Consider the following 18,815-nt stretch of genomic DNA (forward strand, 5'->3'; position numbering starts at 1 on the left):
TTGAAAGGGCACAAACAATACAACAATCATCTAACAGTCTGATCAGTCTTTTAATAGGGAAAGTATAAGGTGCTCATTGACAGTAATTATCTCCAACTTGAGCATTAAGGGAGGGTTTCCTGAAAGAAATGGGGCAGGTTAGAAACTCAATATTTTTGTTCCAAATGAACTAGCGATAAGATTTTTTAATAATTGTTAATATATTCAGTAAAATTCTTCAACACTTTTGGGATAGTGAATATCGTACAGATTCTTAAAAAATGCAGTTTTTATTCTTATGCCATGAGATCAGATCAGTCCCAACCCATTACTGTTGGAATGGTCTACCAGCACTGGGGCAGTCTCTAGTTTCTTGAAGATTATAATTCTTGACTCTTTCTTTCTATGTCTAACTCTATTTCTGTTGTCTTACTGATTTTATCATTCCCCTCTTTTGTCCTGCTCTCTCAGTCCCCAAGTGTCCTTTCCTTAAATGATCTTGTCTCTCACCACACCCCAGCCACTAACCTCCATTATCATTACATAGGCCTTTCAGTTACCAGTGCAGCCCCTGAATAATCTCATTCTCAACTGCTTATAGCAACAAACGTAAGTGGTAACACAAGCTCTGGTGGTGAGAAATCGGGGTGCCTTTCACATGAATGCCTCTGGCTACAAGGGTCTCATAAAGCTGCACACAAGATGCTGGACGGGGTTGTTACCTTCTGAGGTTTCCCTGGGGAAGGATCTACTTTTAAACCGAGTCACGTGATTGTTAGCAGTCTTTAGGTCCTTAGTGGCTGTTGATGAGAGACATCAGTGCTCTGCTCTGTGGATCGCTCCAAGGACAGCTCAAAAGGTGGCATCTTGTTTCTCCCAGAGTCATGGCTGAAAGAATTTAAAATCAGTCTTTTTGTAACCTAAATTCACAAGGGACACTCCCTTACTTTTGCTGTGTTCTAGTTGTTAGAAGTCAGTAAGTCCCGCTCACATTGAAGGGAAGGAAATTATACAAGCAGGTGAATACCAGAAAGCAGAGATCTTTGGTGGATACCTTAGAGATTATCTCCTACACCTTGTCTTTTCTCACCAAATTTCAAGGACTTCCTTTTTTCCCATTCTTATTCTCATTTCATGACCTTCATTTCTATTTTATGAAAAGTTAGGGACAGCCATAAAAGACCTTCACAGGTTACCCCCATATGATCTACCTGTCTTTTTGTCATGCTAATATTTTCTTTCTTCGTGTTACTAAGCGTGATTTGTCTTTCCACACCTAATCCAAGGCCACCCTCCCGACTTGGGCTCCAGAGTCCAAAGAATCTTGCATAATTGAAGATACTGCTCAAGAAAGTCTTCTCTGTTTTTTCTGCATCAAATTTTCTTTCTTGATTGGATCATTCAGGTCATCTTGTAATTTCTTAAAAACTCTCTTGATTTCACATCCCTTTATAGCCACTGCCCCATTTCTGTGTTTGCCTTCTTGAACATAACTTGAAAAGATAGGTTTCTATTTTTTATTACAATACCTTTCTTCCTAAAACCTTCTATGATAATTATATTGCAGTAGGAATTTTTCTTTGTTTTAGGGGTATTCTTTGTAGGAGAAACTGTTTCAATTCTTCATACAGCATACAGAAAGCAGATGGATATGGGCAGAGTAAAGAATTTGAAAAGAAAAAAAAAGACCAGGGGTATATAATCTTCCTTAAGTGTGTATGGCTTCTATACAATAGTAAGTTCAGTTTCTAAACTGGAACATTTTCAGTTTACCAGTGACAAAATATTCTTTGGGTGGTAATCAACCCCGCCCATTGGTAATTTCAGTCTTTGTGTTTCATGATGTAATAACAATTTCCTTTTCAAAATTTCTTTTAGTCTCTCCTGAAAAAGTTACAAAATTACCAGCTGGAATTATTTGTGGAAAAGTCAGACCCTTTTCTACCCTGGAGTAAAGAATGTCTTCGTTCCTAAATAACACTCTCTTAGCCCCAGTGCCATGGCTCATCCACATCCTTTTCTTTTTTACCTTGTGTTGATCGGGAATTGCCTTGAAAGTTGTTTAAAGCCGGGGATTGGTCTGGTATTTTAAAGGTGTTCAGATGGCTTCAGTTCTCACATGACCAAAGCAGTCTGTCTGTGGTTCAGACTGATGTTTTTTAGTCAATACGCATGACCTCCAGGAATTTATATGTCCCAAATGATCTTATAAATTTTCATTTAAATAGTGTTCCAAGGCGACAAAGGCGATTCCCATTACTGTCCTAGCTGTTAAATCTGGATATTAACAATAGAAGTTTCAGTTTATTACCACTGTAAAATCACAGATTTCTTTTTGCTTAGCTTGCCAAAACATCCTTCATTTCTAAAAGGAACAGCCCGTACCTGAGAGAGTGAAATGGACAATTGAGAACTCATCAGTTACAATGATCTTCATTTTATAGCATTCCTCCATGCCAAATAGTATCTCTCTAGAATTTTGATTTCTCACTGCAGTACTTTCAATCTTGACCCATATGCTATGGTTTGTGTTGCAGAACTGCTCAAGACTGCTGAGCTTTTGGTATTAAGACTTAAATCATTTTAAAAGGCCCAGGAGGATCTGTTCTCCACTGAGAGAAATAAACACTTGAAGGAAAATCAAAATGCACGAAAACATGGAAAATAGATGTTAAAAAAAAAAAGCAATAAAAAAAATTGGAATCTGCCACCCTTTGCAATGTCCCTTCAACCAGCCTCTGAAGACTGGTAACATTTTCTGCATCTTGAAGGAATATTCCTTGCTTTCAAAGGAGTTCCCCAAAATGTAAGGAGGATTTTATTTGCTGTGCCATGACTCCAGATAAGTGCACCTATCTCCCATTTTTTTGTGAATATTGATTTGCCCGTACATGGCTTCTAAATTCAACTGCCATAGTAAATCCATTACTCAGTTACCTAACTACTAGTCACTCCTAGTGTTTGCCAATGGAAACATTAACACAATGGGAACAGGAAAGGCTGAGGTGACGCTATATTTAAATGTTGTGTAGTTAATACTTGGGTTAATATTCCAACTCAGCGTTCCAGTAAAATTGAAAATCTTAGAGTTAATTTGAGTTTTTTTAAGACATGGAGTTAGTATGTTCTTCCTTTTGGTATTCATATTACATAATATTAAAATAATACTGCATTCCATAATTATGGTCAGAAGTAAACTGCCTGTGTCATCTGAATCAGACTGGTTTACCATGTGAGTGGTTTCTTGATAGAGTAAGGTTAAACAATGACTAAATAAGCATTTATTAAAAAGTTACTTTTTCATGAAGCACCATGGGGCATATACAAATAATTTAATAATAATTAAGAAATTTTTCCTCAAAATGTGACAGACTTGAAAGGGAGACAAGAAATGCAGACTGGTTTTTTTTTTTTTTTCAATTACAAAAGGCAGGAAGTGGTGTGTCATAGAAAATAAAGAAGAGAATTTTCTCCAAAGTGGTGTTCAGTTCAAGTTCTATGAGGATGGTGGGCCTTCAGTGATAGATTTGACAACATGGCTAAGAGGATGGGAGGTGTGGGAAGACATTTTAGACGTGGAAAAATACCAGAAAACACAGAAGACACCAAGACTTAAGGCATGCCACGAAATTTATTTGGTCAGATCATAAGATGGGAAAATTGATTCTCATAAGGTAATTCTAAAAAGTTGAGTTGAAGCCACATTTGGTCAGACCCTGAAGGCTAAACAGAGAGGCTGGATTTGACACTGTAAGCCATTTCAACTCTTGAACCCTTGCCTTTTCCAGTTTCTTTCCCGGCTTCCCAAGGCAGTATCCATGAATGGGCCTAACCTGGGTCCCGACTACACCCTTCTCAGAGCAGGAGGTCTCTCAGCCCTGTCTGCCCTTGGGTAGCACTGAGGCTCGCACTGTGCTGCTGATCAGATCTGGCGTCTGATAGGGTTTGCGTGTTCTTGGGCTTGCATAGCCCCCAGGTATAGCAGAGTTCTTCTCTTTCCACGTTGGTTCTGTCAGGCTGAAAATTTAGGGGGGGTACAAAGCCTCAAAACTCCTATGAAGTCTTTTCCGTTGTCAAGATATGTACTTCACTTTCCCATAATACGGACAATTTTTGAGGGATTGCATTGTAGTTTTGTGATAACCTTAAACTCTCCTGAATGCTGGTAAGGCTTTTTGTTTGGAGGCGTGGGTTACTATATCCCAAATGTCTGGTGACAACCTGATGACCTGCTGTGCAATGGCCGAGATTACCAGATACCTTAACGTAATTCTGTTCCTTTAGGCAAATAATATCTCCTACCACTCCAGCCTCTTAAAACATCTGTCTAAACCTTGCTTGAGATTGCCACATTTCTGTCATTCTCTCTGGGGCTTCCCAGGTACCTACCCTAAAGGCTGTTTGTGGAACTGGCTTTTTCAAGTCCAGAATTTGCCCTTTCCTGGGACTCTTGGCCCTGGCATGCATCATGCTAAAGGCTGTAGGCACAACATTCTGTATATCTGATTGTGTCATGGTATCTAAATGATTTTAAGTAAGAGTTTTTAAATCATTACTATTAAGAAATTTTAGGTATATAAAAAAGCAAAGATACACATATATAAATTAGCAAAGGAAACATTTACAAATCTGAGCAAAGGGGATAGTTCCGGGCAAGAAGTAGCACCTGCGAAATGTCAACTATGGCGAGTCATAGACAGCAATTCGAATTTATCCCCAGAATTATGTTTTATTCCCTGCAATTATAAGGAATTATGCAGAAGATAGTTCAGTTTTTACATCAAGCATAATTTACTTTGTGGGCAGATTTCCTGACATAGGTGAGGCTACTGTTTGTATCTCTGAGTTTTAATTACTTGGAGTTTTTTGTAGTTAATTTACATAATACTATTTTATTTTTTATCAAGAAGGAATGTTTGAGTTCATGGCAATGATCATTCTTCATATGCTTGTTGAGCAATTTCTGTAGAAATGATGGATCAGTCTGGGTAAAAATTTCATATGAAAACAATTAACTTTAAATAAGACTCATTCATAAGATGTTAAAATGCCTCTATACACTCTTTACTTTTTTTTTAACCTAGGAATCGTTATGGGCCTCTTCAAATTATCAGATAATCTTCATTCTATAGCATTCCTTCAAATTTAAGTAATGGCTTCTCATGACGTCTCCTGAATAAGTAAGAACACAAAGAATTTACATTCCTTTATCGGAAATCGGCTAGACTCTAGGTAAAAAAATAGTTGATGCTTTGTCATGGAGCCTTTTTATTTTTATTATTATTTCTTATCATACAGTACTTATTACCACCTCCAGTAAAATAAGCTATTACAGTGTCACATCACTAGACGAGAAGAGTGTCAGCTCTATTGAATTCCACGTTACTGAAATTCCTCATTATTAATCTGCTTGTATAGCACTGGAAAAATAATACGTTTTGTCAAGACAGTTTTAGAGCATTTGTTTTCTGTGTCCATGTACATTAGAGCGTAGAGCGAACCACTGTCATTTTAGGTGATTTGCTTTTTCAGCACCGCTGTAGCTACATACCAGAGGAGGATTTAATGATAGCAGTAGGAATCATGTTTTGACGGTGAAAACCTACCAGAGAGTAGGCCTATAAAATTTGGAGCATATGAGAATCATAGTAGCTCCTGATTGGTGAGTCAAGAGTGAATAACAATCTCTAAAGAAAATAATTATGCTATAGATTCATAAACAGATGCTATGTAAAGTCATTTTTCAGGCATGTGACCATGTTAGGTATCAGGGTCATGTAACCGTTCTGTATGTTGTATAACTGGCCTAAAACTGTTGTGTAAATTAAAGATGGTACTAGTGTGTTTTATAGACTGAAAGTTTGTGGTCTCCCCTCTCCCAAATTGCTTTGTGAAATCCTCAAGTCCAGTATGATCGTATGTGGAGGACAGAGCTTCAGGAGACAATTAGGTCATGAGCCTTCATGAATGACATTAGTCTCCGTATAAGGGATACCCCCCCAAACTCCCTTTTCCTTTCTGCCATGTGAGGACACAGCTAGAAAATGACCACTTATGAGCAATAGAGCAGCCTTTCACCAGACACTGAATCTGCTGGTGCCTTGATATTGAACTTCCCAGCCTCCAGAACTGGCAGAAGTAAATTTCTGTTGTTCGTATGTCACCCAGTCTATGACAGTTTGTTACAGCAGCCAAAACAGACTAAGACAGTTTGTGATGTAGTCTGTCATCGTCTTTTTTTTTTTTAATCACAGTTTGAGATAGCAATTTGCTAATTATGCTTTTAATGTGATTGCTATAGTCATCCAGCCAATATAATTTAGAACCCGTAGAGGATTTGTTGGCATAATTTATTTGTACCAGCCATTCTCACAGGACAAATCGAGTATTTATTTTGATCACTAATCTAATGCAATATTGTCATGAGGGCATTTCAACTTTCTTGTACAAAATGAACGATATTTGCCTCACTGTTAAAAATTTTTTATTTCTGTGAAAATAACAAGGCACATAGTAAAAATTTTAAGCAGAACAAAGAAAAATGAGTCTATCTCACTCTTACAACATCAATCCTACTCTCCAGAGCTAACGTTGTGTATCCTTTCAGAATTTTTTCAGGCATAAAGACAAACACATACATATGTCTTGTTTTGTACCAGAAGGATAATACATACAAACTCCTCTGTCATTTGCTTTATGTTTTAAAGAAGTTTTCTAGATTATCATAACAAATCTACTTGATACTTTTTAACAGATGCGAATAGGAGTGCTTTCTATGGATGTTCATATTTTATTTAACTAATTGTCTACTGAGAAGTGATAAAATTCTTTAAAGGTCTTCCCTTCCCCCCTACACAAACAATGCTGAAAAAATAGCCTTGTATACGTATATGTGAGTTATGCTCAGATGTATTTGTTGGCGAAATACCTCAAATTAAAATTAATGAGTCAAAGGGTTTACATGTGTTGTATGTGGTTAAATTCCTCTTTAAAAAAATTGTACCAATGAATAATCTCACTGGTAATACATGGAAATACCTTTGTCATACCTTTCATAATACTGCATACTCTGTCTGCCTGCCTGCCTTCCTTCCTTCATATTTTTAAATTTATTTGAGAGAGAGAGAGAAAGTATGAGCAGGGGAAGGGGTTGAGGGAGAGGGAAATGTCCTCAAGCATGCTCCCTGCTGAGGGCAATGCCTGACATGGGTCCAGTCCAGGACCTGAGATCATGACCTGAGCCAAAATCAAGAGTTGCACGTCCAACCATTTGAGCCACCCAGGTTCCCCTCCTTCTTTTATTCATAAGTTTTTATTAATTCCATTCTTTTCCTGCTTAATTTTCTTTCATCACATTTATTGCCATCTGACATGATGTGTCCACTTATTTATCTATTTCAACTCCTTGAGGAACAACATGGGCAAGGGATTTTGTCTAATCTGTTCATTGCCATGTTCCTTATGTTTAGAAATGTGCCCAGAACACATTCTGTGCCCCATACAAATTTATTCAATGACCGACTGAATGAATGATGATCTGTCTGTAGGTCCATATGAGCTGGAATTTTACTGAAGTAAAAGTATCAGAGCTTTCTTTTGTGACTTTGAGATTTGTGCCTTCCAGAAGGTAATTCTTGACTCCAGAATTACTTTTAACAATTTACAGTTAAAGTTTTTTTTTTCCTAGTTCTTTCACATTATTTCACAATAATTCTTTCTTAAAAATATTTTAAATAAGAATGGAGGTAGACATCCAGCTTTATTTTCTCTCAAAATTCTCTAAAATCGTTCTTTAAAATCTACTTTTTTCTGATTTAATCACCATCTTTACATACAAAAATTCTGGATCTCCTTTGTCTGTTAGAGCTTTCTGTTTCAGTCCACTGTTCTATCAGTTTTGGGTATTATTCCACATTATTTTCCTTACTTGGTGATTTATTTTATTATTAATTAAGGCTAATTCCTCCTAATACTTTCTTTAGGCCTTTGTTGACTCATTTGCTGATATCTTTCAGATTATCACATTGCTTAGTTATGCTTTGACAAAAATATTTTGACCAGGTTTATAATCTGTGGGATAATTTTGGGGAAATTCGGTTATGGAATACAACGTTGAATCTTTCTATTCCAGAAAATCTTGCATTTATTCAAGTGTTTTGAAATTTTTGCTTTAGACATTTTTGAATGTCATTAGTAGCTATTCGATATTGCTTTTGTATATGAAATTTGATGTCATATAGTTCCTAATAGCTGTGTGTGTGTGTGTAGTTCTCCTACCAAACTCTCCTAGTTTCTTTGTTGATTCTTTTAGGTTTTCTATGTGTAAAATAATTTCTCTGGAAATAATGATAATTTAATTCCCTCTGCAGTTTTCCTATTTGTTTTTAAATATTTCATGGTACTGTGTAGAAGTACTTTAGAAAACTGAACTAGAAATTGTATGAAAATCAAATTAGCAGTTTTAGCTGAGCCCTAAGGCAAACTCCATCTTCTCAATAGTCATAAAAATTGGTTTAATGTAGTCTTTTAAACTAAATCCATTCAAATGTTTTCTAAGTCAGATTTTTTTTTCAGATAATGTTTTTTTATTTTAAGTAATCAAGAAAATGCAAAATAATGATTAAAACCATTTGAAAAAAATGCTGGGAATTCTTGGAAAACAGTATCAGAGATCATCTCTGATAGAGATAGGATTCCTAGTAGGAACAAAATTTTAACAGGCAACTAAAATTAAAAATAAAATCAAAGAATAATCACAAAAGAGGCTTCATACATAATTATAAGAAAACAAAGAACAAAAAACCAACACGTGATAATTTTTGTTTGTCTCTCACTGGTATTCTCCACATGGTTACTTTGCCATGAAAGCCAGATCAATGGAGATCAATGGTGACTGCAAATCACATGCAAATTTTATAAGTTCAATTTGAAATTAGGAAAAAAACCCTTTAGAACTTTAATAATTTATTCTGTAATCAATTTATTTTTTTTACAAAATATTGTCATTAAGAAGTAAAGTAAAAAACATTTCTGTATGCAGAGTTGAGTTGCAGGTCTTTGTCGGGTATTGGGATCATTACAGTAGTTTCACATGTGTCACTGAATGTTTCTGCATCTGACTTTTAGCATTTTTAAAGGCTAGAATAAGCTCAAGAGATGCTTTGATAAACATTTTAAAGCTGTGGTATAGATCAAAATATAGATATAGACTGTACAAGCTAATCTAATTTAAAATTTTTATATTCCATCAACAGAAACGCAGAGGGGTAATTGCAAACACGTGAGGAGTTAAAATTACTGGACTTAACGCAACTTTACCTACCAATGGAGTGAGAATGCTACCATGTACATATTTTGTTATTTTAGTGATAAATGTAAAAGTTGCAAATGAAGGGACCTATTTAGTAGATGGAATCTGAAGATCTTTCATTTACTGATCCAAGATCAGATACTTAGGAAATTGCTCACTTAAATATAACATGTGGAACACTTACCTCACTTAACTGTCTGGAAACCTCATTTTCTCTCCATGGGCTCAGAGAGAAGAAAATTTCATTTGAAATTGTTGAGATTTATTTGCAATATTGTAGATACACTATGGTGTGTGTGTGGGGTGTGTGTAGCAATTTTCTGAAGAGAGAGTTAATCCTAATAGCTAAGATCTTCAAATTTGGAGTCAGAAGTGGTTTTCTACATGAATTAGAAAAATTATTCAACTTCTTGAAGCCTCAGTTTTTATCATATATAAATTGGATAATGAAGCTAGATTCCCCTTCTAAGGTTATCAAGGTTAAGAGAAGTAATATAAGCAAAATTTTGGTCATTGTGTCTCAAATCAAATATATTCTTCTGAGTAATAGTAGTAGTAATTATTAATTTTACCACATTTACCGGTGGCTTGTCTGTTAAAACACAAAAGGAGGTCAGTATATTTGCACGTGCTATCCAGCTTGTCTTGTGTGAAATGGCACTGCTCAGGGGCACTCATTTGTTCTCTCTCCCATAGACACAGAACACACCCATTTGGAAGCTATAGAAGGGGGTTCCTGAATAGCAGAAATAACTTTCTCTTGTAAATGGTAATTGTCATTATTCTTCATGTTAATATACTGGGAAGAAAAGCTACTTCTAATCTCCATTTTCTGACATGGCTAATTTCTCCAAGTTCGTCTAGAAAGTTGTAGCCTTAATTGGGCTGCCTGTCTCTTAGTTTTTCCGATCCCTTTAACACTTGCTTGGCTGTGATGTTCAGTTTTATATGTTGGAAACTGAAAAAATAGGACACATTAGCTAACGAGGATCAGACAAAGAAATGGATAGAAGCCTGAAAATGAATTGGGGAATCAATATAAAATATTGCTCAGAGGAAAAAGAAAAAAAAAGGTGGAGGGGGTGTTAGAAGTGGAAGGAGTCTCAGTATGGAAACTAGAAGGTAGAAATGAGATTCTGCAAAGGGAAAGAGTGATAGTGGCTTAAAAAGTTTCAAGAAAAATTCAAAAAAGGGAAGAGCAAAAGTAAAAGACAGTCACGTAACATGAGCCAAGAGAGCAGACGTCAGAACAAAGCAGAGGAACAGATTCCTGGCAGAAGGACGTTATTAACAGTTATAGGCTCTCACTTCGTTGGTTACGTGATGGGTTCTGAGGTTTTTTTTTTTATAATTTTCATACCATAAGCCATGCTTTGATTTCATTTCTTCAAATCTCAGCTGGGGCCAAATGCATCCAGCAGTGACGAAAGAGATGGTACAATGCAATCAAGGCATCGTTAAATCCACTCTGGGAGTTGCCCAGGCTTTGGATTAGGTTAGATCGAAAGGGAAGTTATTTTGCAGTAGTCAGATGCCTTTACAGCATTTTTTTTTTTTTTTCTGTTCTGCAAACTAAGACGACTCTGCTTAGGATATAGAATTCCAAATGGATTTTAGTTAGGGAAAATCAATGTGTAGTGCAGACGTAGGGTGTACTAAAATGATGTTTCATGCTAGAAATCAAAAAACTCAGCATTCAGCCAGTTAACTTCAGCAAACAGAATTGCGGCTAACAGACGACTTGCACGCTCAGTACCAAGGGACACGCCTCATGTTCGCTCTGCACCCTGAGCATCGGCTTTGGATATAAATTGAGCATGTTTGAGTCTAAAGGCACTTAATTTTTCTATTATCAAATGGTCCTTCAGGCAGTTTCATTTAGTATCTGTTTTATAAACAGGTGTCACTGAAGGATTGCCAACATGAGGGGATTTCAAACCAGAGTCCCACCTTCTCACTTCCCGAAAGGCTTAGTTTTTAGATTCAACCTGCAGCCTTAGAATAGCTTCTTGCCTTTACTTTATTGATGTTTAATAATTCTGGTAAGTGTAATAGCTTCATAAAAATAGCTCATGCTCCAACTTATCAGAAATGTTATCTATTAATAAAATGAAATAAAGAATAAGTAAAGCTTCAATAACTAAAATTTTCTCAGGTTTAAAAACACAGAATATAATAATAATACACTATTATTTTTATCTTTTTGCCTACTCAAATAAAACAAACTCCATGTTGTTCTTTCATAGTTGCTGGGTAGTCTAGGAGTATTTTTTTCTAGCAGGCTTGTAATGATTATATAGTATTTCACATTTATCGAACAAAATGTTCTTAAATGTAAATACTAGCTTACAGTAAAAAGAGATTTCTAATTCCTTGTATGTATTTGAAGTTTATTCTGTGTAATGATTTAAAAGGCTTTAAATTTTCTTAGTGGCTTACTATGTAGTAGAAAAAGATCATGTTTTTCTTCATGGATCGGTGTTTTTGATAAATGGGAAAAAAAGAAACAAGTCACAGTAATTTTTGTCTCACAGTTTAATCAAGTTTGTTCAATGCGATTTTAATCAGAACGCTTGTTTCAATACCTATATTCTTTGAGAATGACTAGACAAAAGATAGCAAAGAATGAACTTTGGATAATGAGCGATGAAATGGTCTTCTAGGAGTAGTTCTTGTCCCTGTGCCTGTGACTGGCTGGCTGTACGTGCAGCAAGAGCTGCTCTGGTGTCGCCTGTTAGTCTCAGTTGTCTGCAGAACTGTCTTTCAAAGACTCTGTACCTGTGGGGACTAGCAAATCTCCCAAATGCGTAAGAAGGACAAAACGGACTTGGCCAGCCCTCTAAAGAATTTTTGTGGTATTAACAGCCTTTTATACACCATTTTCACAAAAATTTCAGCGAAATTTTTAAGACCAATGATTATGCAAAGTTTGAGTTTCTCAGAGGAATTAAAAAAAAAAATGCAACAAAAGCCATCAGAAGTTATGTTTGAGGCGGGGATGAAAGGTGAGAGGAGCTGTAGGAAAGACCGAGAAGCTCCCTGTGTTCTCGTCCTGGATTTCACCACACACTTTAAAACATTCTTTAAGGGTGGTTTGAGTTAAAGCACTCCTGGAAGTTTAGTCTAATTCCAACCATTTATATTCTCAAGAATTACTAATGCAGGGTCTTCAAATTTATGAATACTTACCGTATGCCAGGTACCCAAACTGTACTCATTCAATGTTCATAGAAGTCAATAGACCCCCATATTGTACATTATGAAACTAGCATAGAGAGGTGGTGAATATTTTGGTCAAGATCACTGAGTTGGTGAAGGAAGAAAAATTTTGATGTAGCTGTATCTCACACCACTCATAGGTGTAGTAAATTTACTGTGCAATCAGAAGTTACATTAAATGTCACCTTCCAACGTGTTTCTATTTTATTTTGTCCCACAGCCATGACTAGTATTGTTCACCTGATGGCTCTATATGCTTGCTAAAAAACAAAATGTTGTTAATCATGGAAAGCATGGCTTCCAAATATGCAATTCAAACCACTTACTGAGAATCTCACATAATTCTTTGTTTCATAAGTCATTCAAAATAGAATATGTCACATACTGGAACCCAAAGACTTCCTCCCACAATGTAAAAAGGCAACCTGCTACCCTCCCTAGCTTTTTTAAAAATAAAGCTCTAGCTTCTTTTGAGTGAACTTTAGCCGACTAGTAATTGTATTATTTTATGCTGTCAAAAGCCTCCATGCTTCCTTTTCTAATGTGCCAAGGTCACTTTCTCAATTATTTTCCTTTCTCGGTGGGTCATGATTTAGCAAGCACTACTCATATCCTATGCAACTAAAGTAATAGAAGACCTGAATCCCCGTATGATCTAATTATATAAAAATTTGGCTAGCTATTATGTTAAATGTGCCCTTTGACCCGAAGAAAATATTTCGAAGATGTTTTGTTCACTGAGAACGATAAATGAGATGCATCAAAAGTTCCTTAACTAATTGAGAAATGCTTGAATGATCTTGTCTATTTGACTGCTACCTACTGGGACACATTTTACTGATGGTGTGAAAGAAACTTTGGAATCTAATCAGTAAGGTGGAGCATTTTTAAGCAAGGGATTTTAAGATTAAAGAGTAGTGTCATTGAGATGAGCTTCAAAACAGGATGAACACAAAAATACACGATCAAAGATTTAAGCCAAAAGATACTTTTTAAAGCAGAGAGATAAAATTCATTTAATTAGACCATGTTATTGAGGGAGATAAAATCTCTAGTCTGAAGCTGGAGGAAGATAGGCTGTTATATTACTTTATCTTTGTTTAAGCATTAAAGCATACATATTACAAATAAGGATGTGCTTCTGCCTGGTGGTTGGGAGGCGGAGAGCTCTGATTTCATGAGGTATATGTGGTACAAGTTGGCAAGCCGGTTGATTTCAGCTACTGTCACACCAACCACTCTAGCAAAGATTCATGTGATCGTTTCCTTTTAGGGCTCAGTGAGATGCAGATGACCTAGATTTTATAGGATGGGTAGTTAGCGTAAATGGTTGCATTATGTTGTAACTGATGGCAGGGGCCATTTAGCTTTGAATAGAGAACCTTAGTCCATGAAAAAAATGTGCCCCTGACCTTGGCTAGCCATCTTGTAATGTCTGGTCATGATTACAACTGGGCCCTTGAGAAAAACCACTCAGGTAGCTAGCAGTTCTCATTACCATTAATAAATGAGGTAGAACTATGTTGCTTTATTTTTGTATGAAGAGGAGAGCAAAAGATATGAGGTGGAGAGAGGCCTGGTAGTTCTTGAAGAAGGGTGTATTAGGGTCCTCCAGAGAAACATAACAGGGAGGATGGATACGTATGCGTACGTATATGTCAATAACAGAATATATTCTCTATATACAATATATAATCATATATTAATATGCAAATATATTACATAAACATAACATATTTCATCTATGTCACAGCTGTATGTACATATGTATATATCATGTGCATATGTAATATATGTATAATATATAATACATTATATATAATGTATATAATACATATATAATACATAATTATATAGAATATGTATTATACATATATGTATATTACACATACATAATATATGGATTATATACAATATTGCATTATATAATATGTATGTATATATGTATAATGTACATAATACATATATGTATATATATTATACATTTATAATATACTGTGTGTACATATATAGAGAAAGTGTTCATGCAGATTGATTGATTGATTAAAGAAATGACTTATACACTTGATTAGGACACATGAGCCCAGCATCTGATGGGGTAGTCCATTAGGCTGAAGAGTCAAAAAGAATTTCAGTTCAAGTCCAAAGACAGTCTGTGGGCAGAATTCCTGTTGGTCCAAGATTAGTCTTCATTCTAGTAAGTCCTTCAACTGATGAGGTGATGCCCCCCCACATTATGAGGGTAGTCTGCTTTTTTTCAAAGTTCACAGATTTAAATGTTAATATCACCCCAAAGAAACCTTAACAGAAAAATACAGAATAATGTTTGACCAAATATCTGGTCACTGTTATCCAGCCAAGTTGACATAAAATTAACCAACACAGGGATGTCTAAGTGAATCATGGTACCTTTAGTCTAGTAATCGGGAATCCAAGTAAGACCAGTGAAAGGGCCAATGCCAACTTTATCAGCAGATTCAGATGATGAAGGCAGACAGGCTGATCATCTGCAAGTCTGTGACTGTCCATTCCAGTCTCAATGTAGAAAAATACCTTGGTCTACTGGAAGAGCAGGCATATAAGGTTATGGCAGTGCTAGAATGCCTGAGAAGGTAACCTGGATATAAAAGAATTCTGCTGCTTTGAAGACCTACAGTATACTGCAGTGTATTAAGTGTGCAATACTATTATGTCTATAAAAAAGTAGGTATTTTAATTAAATACTTTATGGCTAAAGATGCTAACTGTAATTGGAGTTTTCAGCAAGTCGTAATCACTAATCACAGATCACCAAAACAAAGAACAATGGAAAAGTTTAAAATATTCTGAGAATTACCAAAATGTGAAAAAGACACAAAGTAAGAAAATGCTGTTGGAAAACTGGCACCAATAGACTTGCTCAATGTAGGGTAGCTGCAAACCTTCAATCTGCAAAAAAATAAATAAATAAATAAAAAATAAATAAATAAAAAATAAAACCCCACAATATCTGTAAAGCCCAAAGGAATAAAGCACAATGAAAGGCCTGTACTGTTAATCTAAGAAGATTGATTTCCACCTGTAGTACAGTTTATATCTGAAGGTGAAGGAAGGAATGTGTTCAGAAACAAGCAGATTGTCTTGAATACACCCCCAAACTGAAGGCAGAAAAGTCCCACAAGAAACTCCTGGCTGACCAGGCTGAGTTCCATAGACCTCAAACCAAGAAAACATGCAAGCCCAGAAGAGTGGCTCCAGTCCAAGAAGGAGGAAATCAGCAAAACTCCGTCCAAGGCAGAAGAGACCAAGAAATAAATCACCCTTCTCTTGTCTGTAGATACTGGACTTGGCAATGACATAGATTAATCATTTAATAAAACAAGGCCTACTCTGTGTGCCTCCACCACCCCCATCCCCCACAAAAGAATGTAGAACAAAGGCCTTAATGCTATAACCTCTACAGGGGATGTCTGTGATGGTCCATTAGTTGCCTTTAGATACTCATGTTTTCTCTCCCTAACAGATGCCTGGGCCATCACTGTGGATTGAATGCAATGTAAAAGCTCCCAAAAGACTAGGGTCCAGGGCTTCTAGCCAGAGATTCACAGACATTATTAGTACACCTGCTCTTTCTGCATCCACACTCTTTTGGCTAAGGTTTCCTGTACATGCCATCTGCACATCTCTAATGCGTCCACAGATTGAATGTAGGGGCCCTCATTAGGAACTTGGTAGGTCTCATGTGTATGTACTGATAAGGTCCCCTTTGCTGGAAGTGGGATTTAGAATCCTAATTTACATACACATGCCCAGGCACATAATACTACAGGCATTTTCTGTGTGGGAAAAACACAGGGTAGAAGGGAACCAATTTGGAGATATCTTGAACATTACTTAAGAAAGCTATTGGCTAGGAAGGATATTGTTGTATGAAAAGGCAGAAGCTGTGAAGGGCATGAGAAGAGATCATTTGGAAATTACCTCCCACATGAGAAAAATAGGCCTCCTTCAGAACCTGGCATATGTTTCATAAGAAAACACCTAATTCCTAAATACTATTGAAAATAGTAATATGAAATATCCTAGGGCATAGAAACACAATAGCTAGATCCAAGTTGAAATCAAAACTAAAGTGAAGAATAGAGGACATTTCCAGGAAGAAAGAATATTCTAGATAATAGATGGTGTGATTAAGAAGATAAATAATCTTAGCATTCTAGTGAAATTATCAGCAAATAAAAAGAAGCAAAGACTTAAAAAGATCAAAGAAAATCTTGATCAGAACAGGAAATAAAACTATTGTATAATATTCCATAATTATTTAAATAAAAAGTCTCCAAAAGGTAATTGATTTGTCATTTTCTTTTGAAGTGCCAGGCTTTCATTTCTCTCTGTGTTCAATTACACTACATAGGTTAAGAAAAATAGTTCTATAAATAAAATCACTGTTGGTAAGTGTTTAAATTCTCTAAAATGACAAAAAAACCCCACAGATGATTTAATGAGTGTTATGGAAAAATTAGCTAGTAATCGTTTTCAGTGATAGAGATACAGTTAGTGACAAAATTTTATGATACAAAGGAGAATTGAGTTCTATGGGAGTTATTTTAAATTGAATTTGGGGAAAGGCAAGATACACTAATTTTGTAAAACAAAGTCTAGGTTTACGTAATAGATTAAATCATCATCCTGGAAAGATACACCAGCGGCAGTAAGAATATAGAATCCCAGAGTACCTGAGTGGAGGTGACATAATACTATCTAGGTAAGGGTATGAGACACGTTATTCTTCTGTTTGCCGTTCCATGGTATTCCTTACCTGCTCTTCTGCCATTCTGGTGAGGACTTCAGCTTTCTGATTTCTTCTTTGCCTTTCTAGCCATTTGTCTGCATCATTCCATGTGAGATCCTATGACCTAGGTATTTATAAATAGGGCTATTAAACTAATCCTAAATTACATATTCTCTAGAAAAATCCCTCCCCATACCCTTCAAGTTTAATATTTTTTATTTCTTTTGGTCAGTAAAGTAACTTTTCAGAGATACTTAGGACAACCTTTTGTTTTGTATTGAAAGAATGAGATAGAGATATTTAAGATCTCATACTTCAACTTGCTACTGATGGAAGCCTAGAGGAACATCTATAGTGTTTCCTTACTTTTGGTCACATAGCTGAAACTGTAACATGTTGAGTCTCCAACCTCAAGTATTTATAGAACAGAAGGCATTCTTTAAAGGTATGTGTTAGATATATGATTCCTTCTTGATTTAGATGACAAAGGCCAGAGGCCCCAATTGCTTGGTGACTTCCCAGGAGAGTCTAGAGTATTATCCAGGTCCCAGTCTTCGAATAGAAAGATAATTAGCATTACGTTCTTTAGGTCAAGGAATGTGGTGTGGGGGTTTTAGGTTTTAGTTGGAGGAGCATATTAGAATAATGTAAGTAAATAGGAGCTCAAGGGATTTATTTTGGGACTCATTCTTTTGAAAAACTTACTGCAAGGTGCCTGCAAACATTTCCAACATGATTAAGCATTAGCATAAGGATTTTGTTTACTTTGGATAATGCTAATCATGTTTTCTTTGTGGCTGAATAGTAGCCAGTGAAGGTGATTCTTTTCCAAATTACAGACTAAGTAAACCTTGCCACCCTCTTCACAGTAAAACAAAGGAATAAAGTTACAAGGTCTTCATTTTTCAATCAAATAATGTGTGATTGATAACTTGAATCACCATTGAAATCAAAGTATAAAGAGTTCCAGACCTGTCAGATACCACTGAAAGCAAGGAAATTTAGGGGTAACATTCTGAATCACTATCAGGGCGGATTGCCAGTCTTTGTTACAGAAGTAAATTAACAGGGATTTCTTGGCTGAAACAGTGAGGAGGCACGTTGAATTCTGTTGTATTGTGCAACAATATCCCATTTAGTTCCAGTTGGACGTATTTGGCAACTTCTCCCATGTGTGTTGGTTTAATACACTATACCTCATTTAGCCATCTGGTCTCTACCATGAGGAGGGTGAAAATTACCTGCAATTTTGAATAGGTTTATTCTTTGTTGTCAGGCAGAGATCTTTCTGGACTCTGATGAGCTGAAATTCCTTTGTTCTTTTTACCCCGAATCTCACCTGTCCTTTTGTAATTTAAGCTGAGTAAATGTGTATGTGTTTGCATGAGTGTGTGTGCACATGCATGTACACATGCGTGTTTGTTTATAAAGGAAACTTGGGTTCATCTTTTTTTAAGAAATGGAAATTTTATTTTGCAAGGCTGAAGGTTTTTTCAATGTAATGTCACAAAATGTATGTGCGAAATGTTGAAGTGG

Source organism: Ailuropoda melanoleuca, chromosome 3 (genome assembly GCF_002007445.2).
Source record: "Ailuropoda melanoleuca isolate Jingjing chromosome 3, ASM200744v2, whole genome shotgun sequence".
NCBI lineage: Eukaryota > Metazoa > Chordata > Mammalia > Carnivora > Ursidae > Ailuropoda > Ailuropoda melanoleuca.